Genomic DNA, 10,357 nt, shown 5'->3' with positions numbered 1-10,357 from the left:
TATTGCATTACTGAGGGAAAAGTAATAATAGTGACGGTGGTGGTAATGATAATGATGATGGTGACAATGGTGTTGGTGATGGTGGTGACAGTGATGATGATATGATGATGGTGATGGTTAGAGTGGTGCTGCTGCTGCTGCAGGTGGTGAAGGTGAGGATGATGATGGCGATGATGATGGTGAAGGTGATGATGGGGGTGATGAAGATAATGGCAAAGATGATGGTGATGATAGTGAGGAGGTAATGATGACAATAATGATGATGACGATATGATGATGGTGGTGGTGAGTATGGTGATGATGATGATGGTGCTGCTGCTGATGGTGGTGGTGATGATGATGGTGGTGATGATCATAATGGTGATAATGATAATGATGACGGTGGGGATGATGAAGATAATAGTAAGGATGATGATGGTGATGATAAGAGGTGACAGTGGTCGTGACAATAATGACGATGATAGTATGAAGGCAGTGATGGTGGGAATGGTGATGGTGGTGATGATATTTATGATGATGATAATGACAGTGATAATTATGGTGATGATAGGGATGCTGGGGAGGATGATGATGATGGTGATGATAGTGAAGATGGTGATGATGGTGACGACAATGATGATGGTGATGGTGATGGTGATGATGGTTAACGGTAGTGGTGATGATGATGATGGAGACAGAATGGAGTGAGGATAACTGCCCCCTGACACACACACATATATACTCATCATCACTACCCAGATCTTCTCTGGCCTGCCTCCAGTTCTGGTTGGAGTCATGTCCTCCACAGTTCCCAACCAGATGGGCTACATGGGGCCTGGAGATGGGGAAGATCCAGAGACAAGCAGCTGTGAGTTGTGCTAAGTAATCCCAGGCAAGTGATTTCCCATCTTGGTCTCTGTTTCCCTATCTGTAAAATGAGAGGGTAGGAGGTGAGATTAGCCTGTTCTAAAAGCCCTGGGTTGGATAATCTCCTATATCATGTCCACAGCCAATGTTTGCTGAATCTGTAGGACTTGCTCAAGGGAAAAGAATTCCAAATGCTATGGTGCGTGTGGTTGGGTGCGTGTGTATTTGGATAGGGTAAAGCGTTCATTGTGACTGTGCAACTCAAGAACACTCAGTGGTTCCCTATTACCTGTGGGATCAAGTCAAGACCCACTCAATCCTGCTTTTATAGCTTTCACCATCTGGCCTTGTGTCAACCCTTCCCATATAGATAATATTTGAGAGTGGTGGCTTTCAAACTTGTAGGACCACAACCCACAGAGCGAAATACATTTTATATCATGATCTGGTACACACACACACACACACACACACACACACACGAAGTAAAATGTTTCACAAAACAAAACTAGCCTCTCCTAGGTGAAATACTTTCAGATATTTTCTAGCCTATGTTTTCTATTTCCTAAATAAAAATCTGGGCACCACTTCCTAAAATTTTCATACCTAGCTAACAGGTCTTGACCCACAATCTGAAACACTAATCTCAAATTCCAGAGAAGAATGTGGGTTGGTGTTAGAAAATGGATAACAGCTACTAGGTAGAAGTAGATTGTATTGCTTCCAGGGGGAGCTCAATGTTTGGTTCCTGTACTCTGCCCCCAACGTGTGTGCATGCATGAACACGCACACGCACACACACACAGACACACACAGACACACACACAATCTCCACTCCCTTTTATTCCTTTCAGAAAAAAGTTTGAATTGACTGAATCTCCCTTTCTCTCTCTCTGTTTCACTCTGGCTCTTTCTCTTGTGTCCATCTCTCTGTCTCTCTTACATGGTTCAGGCCCCCAAAGGCCTGCATTCTAGCCTCTTTGGAGAATTCCATTAGCCTGTATTAATTAAGTCCAAGGCATCCATCTGAGTGTTTGGGAGACCTGGTAGAAATTTGTTCTCCTTGACTTCTCCTGCCATTGTTCCCTGGGTCTGTTTTTCCTGGGGAAGACAAATGGTTATTATGGGGTGGTCCTGGAGCATTTTTAGGGTTTTTAGCTGAATGCTGTTCCAGCACCATCCCAAGTGCTGTAGGTGTTAATTCAGTGCTTTGGTGCATGAGAACCCCCCAGTGGAGGAGGGCTCAGAGCACATGGCTGCTGCTATCTAGTTTCAGCCAATGTTTGCCATATGGGAAGAGGGACACAGCATCACCAGATGTTCCAAATTCCCAAGAGAAGGCAGAAATATAGATATTTTTAAAAGCAAAATCCCTCAGCTTTTAAATGTTAAAACTAATTCAAATACAAGAAGAAAACTGTGTGGGCCAAATAAAACCTGTCCGTGGGTTGGAGCTGGCTGGTTTGTAAGCTCTGGTCTAGCCAGGCGCTGAGCAGTGCCGGCATGGAAGGGGCAAGCGGAGGAAGAGGGGCCCACAAAGAAGCTGAGAAGGAGCAGCCTGAGAGAGGCAGCAATGCCACCGCCTCCAGGAAGGCCTCCTGACTAGCCTTTCTTGATGGAAGACCAGGGCACATCCTGGCTAAAGGGTTCTCAGCATGTGCTCCCTGAGACTTAAACTCTGGGACACTTGCCAGTTTCACAGGGTGGTTGTGAGTACATATTGTATGAGTCCATGTAGATGATGTTCTGGAACAGGTAAGATTAATCTATGGTGGCTATAGAAATCAGAGCAGCGGTTACCTCTGGGAGGGTGAGGACAGAGCCGACTGGAAAAGGAGCTAGGGAACTTTCCGGGGTGACGGCATTGTTCTGCATCCTGACAAGGGTTTGGGTTGCACAGGGGTCTGCATTTGTGGCAAGCTTAAGATTTGTGCATTTCTCTGCAAATTCTACCTTGAAAGAGAGATGAGAACTCTAGTTAATGACATGCATGCTTAAGTATGGAGGGGAAGTGTAATGGTGTCTGCAAGTTCCTTTGAAATGGATCAAAAGAGAAAATAAGGTGGATCAACAGAGGAATAGATATGTAATAAAGCAAAATATTAATGGTGGAATCCAGGTGGTGGGTATCTAGGTAGTCCCTGTAGTAGTCTATATTTTTCCAGCTTTATTGAGATATAATTGATATATAACACTGTGTGAGTTTAAGGTGTACGATGTAATGATTTGATATACGTATATGTTGCAAAATGATTTCCACAATAATGTTGGTTAACACATCTATGGCCTCACATAGTTACATTTTATGTGTGTGTGGTGAGAACTTTAAAAATATACTCTCTTAGCAATCTCCCAATATATAATACAGTGTTAATTTTAGCCATATACTGTACATTGCATCTCCAGGACTTATTTATGTTATACTGGAAATCTGTACCCTTTCACCACCTTCACTCAATCACCCTCATTCCCCCCTTACTGCTGGCAACCATTCATCTGTTCTTTGTTTCTATGAGTTTTTTTTTTATGATTCTACCTATAAGTGAGATCATATAGTATTTGTCTTTCTCTGTCTGATTTATCTCACTTAGCATAATGCCCTCAAGTTTCATCCATACTGTCGCAAATGGCCCGATTTCCTTTTTTATGGCTGAATAATATTTCAGTGTGTGTGTGTGTGTGTGTGTGTGTGTCTGTGTATCACATTCTCTTTAACCATTCATCCATCAGTGGACACTCAGCTTGTTTCCAATATCTTGGCTATTGTAAATAATACTGCAGTGAACATGGGGGTGCAGAGATCTCTTCAAGATAGTGATTTCATTCCTTTTGGATAAATACTCAGAAGTGGATTTGCTGGTTGTAGTTCTATTTTTAATTTTTGGGGGAACTTCCATACTGTTTTCCATGGTGGCCACACCTGTCTGCTTTCATACTAACAGTGCACAAGGGTTCCCTTTTCTCCACATCCTTGTCGGCACTTGTTATCTCTTATCTTTCTGATAACAGCCATTCTAACAGGTGTGAGGTGATTTCATTTGCATTTCCCCGATGATTAGTGATGTAGAGCACCTTTTCATGTACCTTTTGGCTGATTGAATGTCTTCTTTGGAAGGACACTAGGTAAAAACTAAGGAGGTCCAAACAAAATGTGGACTTCAGTTAACAATAACGCATCAATGTTCATAAATTGTGACAAAATGCACTGTAGTAATAATGTAAGATGTTAACAGCAGGGCAAAGTGGGTGAGGGGTGTATGGGAACTCTGTACTATCCTTGTGACTTTTCTGTAAGTTTAAAACTATTCTAAAATAAAAATTTTACTTAAAAAAAGCAATTTAAAATTTAGAAAAATGAGAGTAAAAAAAAAAAGTCTGGGCTCACTGGCGAGAACAGGAAGCAGCTTTATTCTTTCCCACCCTGCCTTCACACTCCATCTGTCTGCGTCCCTTTTCCTTCCCGAGGCTACATCAGGAGTCGATCTTCCAGATTTTCTTGCCATTTTGGGGTTTTCCGACTGTCCCAATTTCAGGGGGTCCATAGTCCAGCCTAACTTAATAGCAAAATATCCATCTGGTGCCCAGTTCAAAGTCGCTCCCTTTCTCCTGGAGGAGTCTTGGGCTAAGACCAAGGGAGGGAGTCACAGGTTGGCTTGTCCACTCTCTCTGCCCTCTTTGACCAGTCTCTGAGGGCAAAGGGAAAGGAGACACAGACTCATCTTGATGAGGATTTTTAGGCTGGTTACTTTTAAAACTGCAGATGAGAAGCAGGCTCCGAGGAGCAGAGTTTGCTCGCCCTTTGTTGGGAGGCATATGCATTTGTGGGGGAAACCCCGATCTGTGGGGATGCCTCCCTCTCTGCGCCAGGAAGAGGAGAGATGACCTTGTCTCTAGAAACTCTTAATGGGGAAGGCAAGAACTTAAGTTGGTTACTGTCTGGCAACCTCGTGTAACTGATTTAGGGTGGTGGCTTCTGGCCTTTACTTAATCCGATTTGATTGTTATCTCAGAGTTGTGAGACCACCCAATGGCCAGACCCCACCTGCACTGATACCATTTTAACTTTTTTACATATTCTTTCCTTCGTCTTGTAAAGAGATGGCTCTCATACCTATGCCTTAAATTTAGCCTTACTCTCCACCCATGTGGGCAACAGAAGCTGCGGCAGCAGCGGCTCCTCCTGCCCGTGGGCCCTGTCCCCACGCAGCAGCCTGACTGCCCATGGGTCCTGTCCCCATGCTATTCCACACTATTCTCTAAATAAAAGAGCACTACTGTCAGACCTTGAGAGTCCAAGAAATCTTTCTTTCGACTCCTTGGCTCACCGACCCCGCATCATAATCACTGGGTCCGTTCTCTTGGCAACCAACCCAACCCCCATCCTTAGGTGGGATCCAAAAGTCACCTCATTAACATAACAAAAGACCCCTCTGTTGCTCTCATCACTTAGGAAATTCCAAAAGTTTTGGCGATCTGTGCCAGAAAAAAAGATGCAGACCAAATATATATTTCTTACTATAAATCACAATATCACAATGACCATCTATGAGCCAAGGAGAGATGCTTCAGAAGACATCAACCCTGATCTCAGACTTCTAGCCCCAAGAACCACGAAAAAATAAATTTCTGTTGTTCAAGCCCCCAGTCTGAGGTACTTTGTTATGGCAGCTTGAGCAGACCAATGTACAGGGTGTTAGAAAGGAGCTCTCTTAGGATTCGGATTTTCTTGAGTCATTTTGAACATGGTCAAAGGAAGAGAGAGCTTACTCTGGATTGGGTGTTGTCAGGAAGCAGGGGTAGTTCTGTGATCAGTGTTGGGGAGGAAGACAAATCCTCTACCCTCTAGGTCCTTCTGTCTGGGTTACAAATTAAATTGACATGAGACAGAATAACAGGAGAAAAATCAAACAAGTTGAATAACATATATACATGGGAGAAATCCAGGAAAATTGGGTAGCTTGACAAAATGGTGGAGGATGTTACCTTAAATCCTGTCTTCAGCTAAAGACAAAGGAGGATGTTGGGGCTGGGGGGAGTCAGTTACGGTAGAAAAGCACAGTAAACAAGAGGGAGGTTATTGTGCAGATTTAAGTCCTGCCTTCTGCATTGATAAGAGTTTCTAGAGGTAAGGTCATCCCCCTCTTCCTGGTACAGAGAGGGAGACAGCTTTACAGATGATTTCCCTTACAAATGTAAATATCTCTTGCAAAGGGTAACTTCTACTTTTCAGAGCTTCTCCCTGTCTGAAGTTTCTTAAAAGTAACCAGCCCCAAATAATCTTCATGCCAAAGAGACACATTTTGGGGTGGCCAATTCTGATACCCCACGTTGGGCATCTCCAGAAGGCTTATCCACAAGAAGAAGACGAGAGTGAGGAGAAAGTTGTTCTAGGTAAAGAAGCAACAGTCATCACTCAGTGAGAGAGGGGGATGTTTGTGGGTTGCACAGTGATGTTGACTGAAGCAGATGTCCTGTGAGATTGTTTGTGTCCCCCCGAGAGAGGGTCCCAGCCTGGCTGTGAGCCTCATATCCATTCAGCACATCTGGGGCTCCTTTTTTTTCTTTCTCACTGGGAAGCAACCTGCCAGCCAGGTATTGGCATTTATCTCCTCTTCCTCGAGGGCCTCATGACTTCTTCTGGCTTTTGGAATATCTGCAGAGATGATGGGCGTGTCTTCCAGGCTTGGCTCATCTCTCCTGCCATCTGCAGCAGGGTCCTGAAAGGCCATGGGATGCCCACCCATCCAGGAACACCTGCAGGGGACCCTGATGTGAGGGAGAAATCACTTGGATCATGCTAAACCTTTAAAGTGGGAGTTCGCCTACTGCAGAGCCACCTGAGGTCATCCCTCTGCACTGCACTTGTCTTCACCCTCCTTCCCCCCTTCTTCTTGTCCTTTTGTGACCCTCCTGGCTCCTGCTCCCCATCACACACCCCTGGGCGCTCTCCCCCTCAGGCACTCCGCTGGGTGTTCTCATTGCTATGCAGCTTCCGCTGTGTCAGACTTGCTTCTGCTGTGTGTTCGCTCTACCAGCAACGGTGGCTCTAGCCGGCTGCTCAGCTTTATGTCCCCCACTCCATGCCCCCAAACTTCAGGGACTCATATCCTTCTCTCACGATGCTCCAGCCCAGTGTCATGGAGGAACCAAGATGTTGTGAAATATAGGTTTTATTATTATTCAGGTATGGCGAGGCCACCAGATCAGGAGACTGCCACTGAAAACATGGTTTGTTATACTCACAGATTTTGGGGAGGCATTCTCTCTTCCTGGCTTTCAGTTGACTGCCTTCTTGCTGTGTCCTCACATGGCAGAAAGAGAGAGAGACAGACAGACAGAGAGAGAAAATGATAGCAAATGTGAGCTCTGGTCTCCCTTCCTCTTCTTTTTTTTAAGGTTGGCCCTGAGTTAACAGCTGTTGCCAATCTTCCTCTTTTTTTTTTTTTTTCCTGAGGCCCCAGTACATAGTTGCAATTCCTACTTATAAGTCCTTCTAGTTCTGCTATGTGGGAAGCCACCACGGCACGGCTTGATGAGTGGTGCTAAGGCCACACCCAGGATTCACACTGGTGAACCCCAGGCCGCTGAAGTGGAGTGCTGGAACCTAACCACTGGGCCATGGGGCCAGCCCCTCTCTTCCTCTTCTTGTAAGGACATTAATCCCGCCCTCAGGACCTCATCCAGACCTAATCACCTCCAAAAAGCCCCACCTCCTAATTCCAGCACATTGGAGGTTAGGGCTGCAACACATGAATTTGGGGGCCATAAACATTCAGTCTATAACACCCTACAAGAAGGGAAGGCACAGTCTGCACTGCAAAGTACATTTCCAAGAATCCCACCTCTTTATGAACCTTTCACCTCAAGATGGGCGGTGGGGTAAATGTGCCACTTTGGGCTTCTGTGTGGCATGTTCCATGGGGATGTGTCTGAAACCACTCTTCAGAACAGGTGGACATTTATCATCTGTTGGCTTCAATATTGGGACCTGAAGCAAAGTGCAGAGATAATGGGAAAATGCCTTCTATTTTAAAAACAGTTTTATTAGGGGCCTGGCCCTGTGGCCGAGTGGTTAAGTTTGCGCTCTCCACTTCGGCAGCCCAGGGTTGGCCTGTTTGGATCCCGGGTGTGGACCCAGCACTGCCCATCAGGCCATTCTGAGGCGACATCCCAAGCGGAAGAACTAGAATAACTTCCAACTAGGATATACACCTATATACTGGGGCTTTCGGGAGAAAAAGAAAAACAAAAGAGGAAGGTTGGCAACAGAAGTTAGCTCAGGGCCAATCTTCCTCACAAATTGATCAATCGATCAATCAGCTTTGTCGAGGTAGAACTGATATACAAAGGATAGCACGTATTTAAGGTGCACGATGTGATGACTTTGGACAGGTGTAAACACCCGTGATAGCACCACTACATTCGGGGTCACAGACGTCTCCAACACCCCCCACACTTCCTTCTTCCCTTTTAACACCTTTTATATCCTCCTTCGGGAAGGTTTTTGCACCCTTACAAAAAACAACTACCCATTCCTATGTAACTACATATAGGTTGGCTTTTTAAATTTTAATTAAAAAAATTTAATTGTGTTAAGATACACATACACGTAACACTCACCGTCTTAACCATTTTTAAGTGTACCGTTCAGTAGTGTTAAGAACATTCACAATGTTGTGCAACTAAATCCCCAGAACTTTTTTGTCTTGCAAAACTGAAACTCTGTCCCCATTAAATAACAACTCTCTCCCCATCCCCTGGCAACCACCATGCTGCTTTGTGCCTCTGAATTTGACCACCAGGTGCCTCATATAAGTGGAATCATACAGTATTTCTCTTTCATGTCTGGCTTATTTCACTTAGCATAATGTTCTCAAGGTCCATCCACATTGTAGCACGTGTTAGAACTTCCTTCCTTTTTAAGGCTGGATAATATTCCATTGTTTGGATAGACCACATTTTGCTCATCTGTTCATCCATCGATGGACAGTTGGGTTACTTCCACCTCTTGGTTATTGTGAATAATGCTGCTATAAACACAAGTGTGCAAACTGTTTCAAAATCTTTTTAAATTGAATATATTTGACACAACATTGTGTAAATTTAGGTTGCATACCATGTTAATTGGATACAGTTATGTATCATAAGATGATTGCTACTGTAGCAATATTTAGTACCTCTATCGTATTACATAAGTATCCTTTCCTTTTAGTGGTTGGAATAATTAAGTTCTAGTCTCTTAGCACATTTGATGATTAGAGTACAATATTATTGTCTATATTCACTATACTGTGCATTGGATCTCTAAGGCTTATTTACTGCGTGTTGTAAGTCTGTTCCCTGAAACAATAAATTCTGTTTGAGACTCTGCTTTCAATTCTTTTGGGCACAGACCCAGAAGTGGAATTGCCGATGCTTGTTTTTTGTTTATATTTTCTACTTTTTTATTTTGAAATAAATTTTGATTTACAGAAGAGTTGCAAAGATGGTACAGAGGGTTCCCACACACCCTCCGCTCACCGTTTCCTGAGGTTAATATCTTACATAACCAGGGCTCTTGATTAAGACTGAGAGACCAGCATTCACACGTTAGAATTAAGTAAACTACAAACTGTATTCGAATTTCCCATTTTTCCGCTGATGTCTTCTCTCCAACCCAGGATCCCACGTGACATTTAGTCTTTTCCTGTCTGTGACAGTTCCTCAGTCTTTCCTTATTTTTTACGACCTTGACGGGTCAGCAGAGCATTGGTTGGGGGTTTCGCGCAGCCTCCCTCAGTTTGCCTTTGTCAGACGTTTTTTCGTGATTGGACTGAGGTTGTGCCTTTGGGGGTAAGGACCAGAGAAATGATGTGCCCTTCTCGTCACTCTGGTGATTTTCCTTTGATGCTTTTTTAGTTTCTGGTGGTGTGATGGGGACCCAATGTACAGCACTACCTATAAGATTACAAATTGAGAGCAGAGATGTGATAGCAAAGGATGAGGAGCTACGAGAGAGTATAACAAGGGACCAACTTTATTTGATATGATGAGGAGGTATTTTGGAGGAAGTGATACAAGATGGTACCTGAAGAAGGAGAAGAAGCCACAGGGAGAGAGTTTCTGGTAGAAGTAACTGCATGTGCAAAGGCCCTGGGGCAGGGATAAGCTTTGGGTTGGAGACAAAAACTGTATGTGGGGAGTGGATGGAGTGAGCAAGGGAGCCGGTGTGCTAGAGGATGAGGCTGGGGAGGTGGGCAGGGCAGCTCGTGCAGGGTCCGAAATCCAGAGAAGGAATTTAGAGCTTATTTTCAAGAGAGCCTCTAGGGGCTTTTAGGCAACTCAGGGCATGGCAGTGAGGCTGTGAGTGGAGTTTGTCAAGAAACGCTGTGTGTGCCCAGATGCTGCAGATATGTTTAGCTGCAGCAGGTGTGACAAAAATTAAACCATGTTATTTATAGCATGACAGGCATGCAGTGATTGGCCACCAACCAAGAAAAAGACAGCATAACCTACGGGCTCCTGAAATCCC

This window comes from Equus quagga, chromosome 13, assembly GCF_021613505.1.
Source record: "Equus quagga isolate Etosha38 chromosome 13, UCLA_HA_Equagga_1.0, whole genome shotgun sequence".
Lineage (NCBI taxonomy): Eukaryota > Metazoa > Chordata > Mammalia > Perissodactyla > Equidae > Equus > Equus quagga.
The sequence above is the reverse complement of the archived record's forward strand: the minus strand, read 5'-3'. Positions refer to the sequence as shown.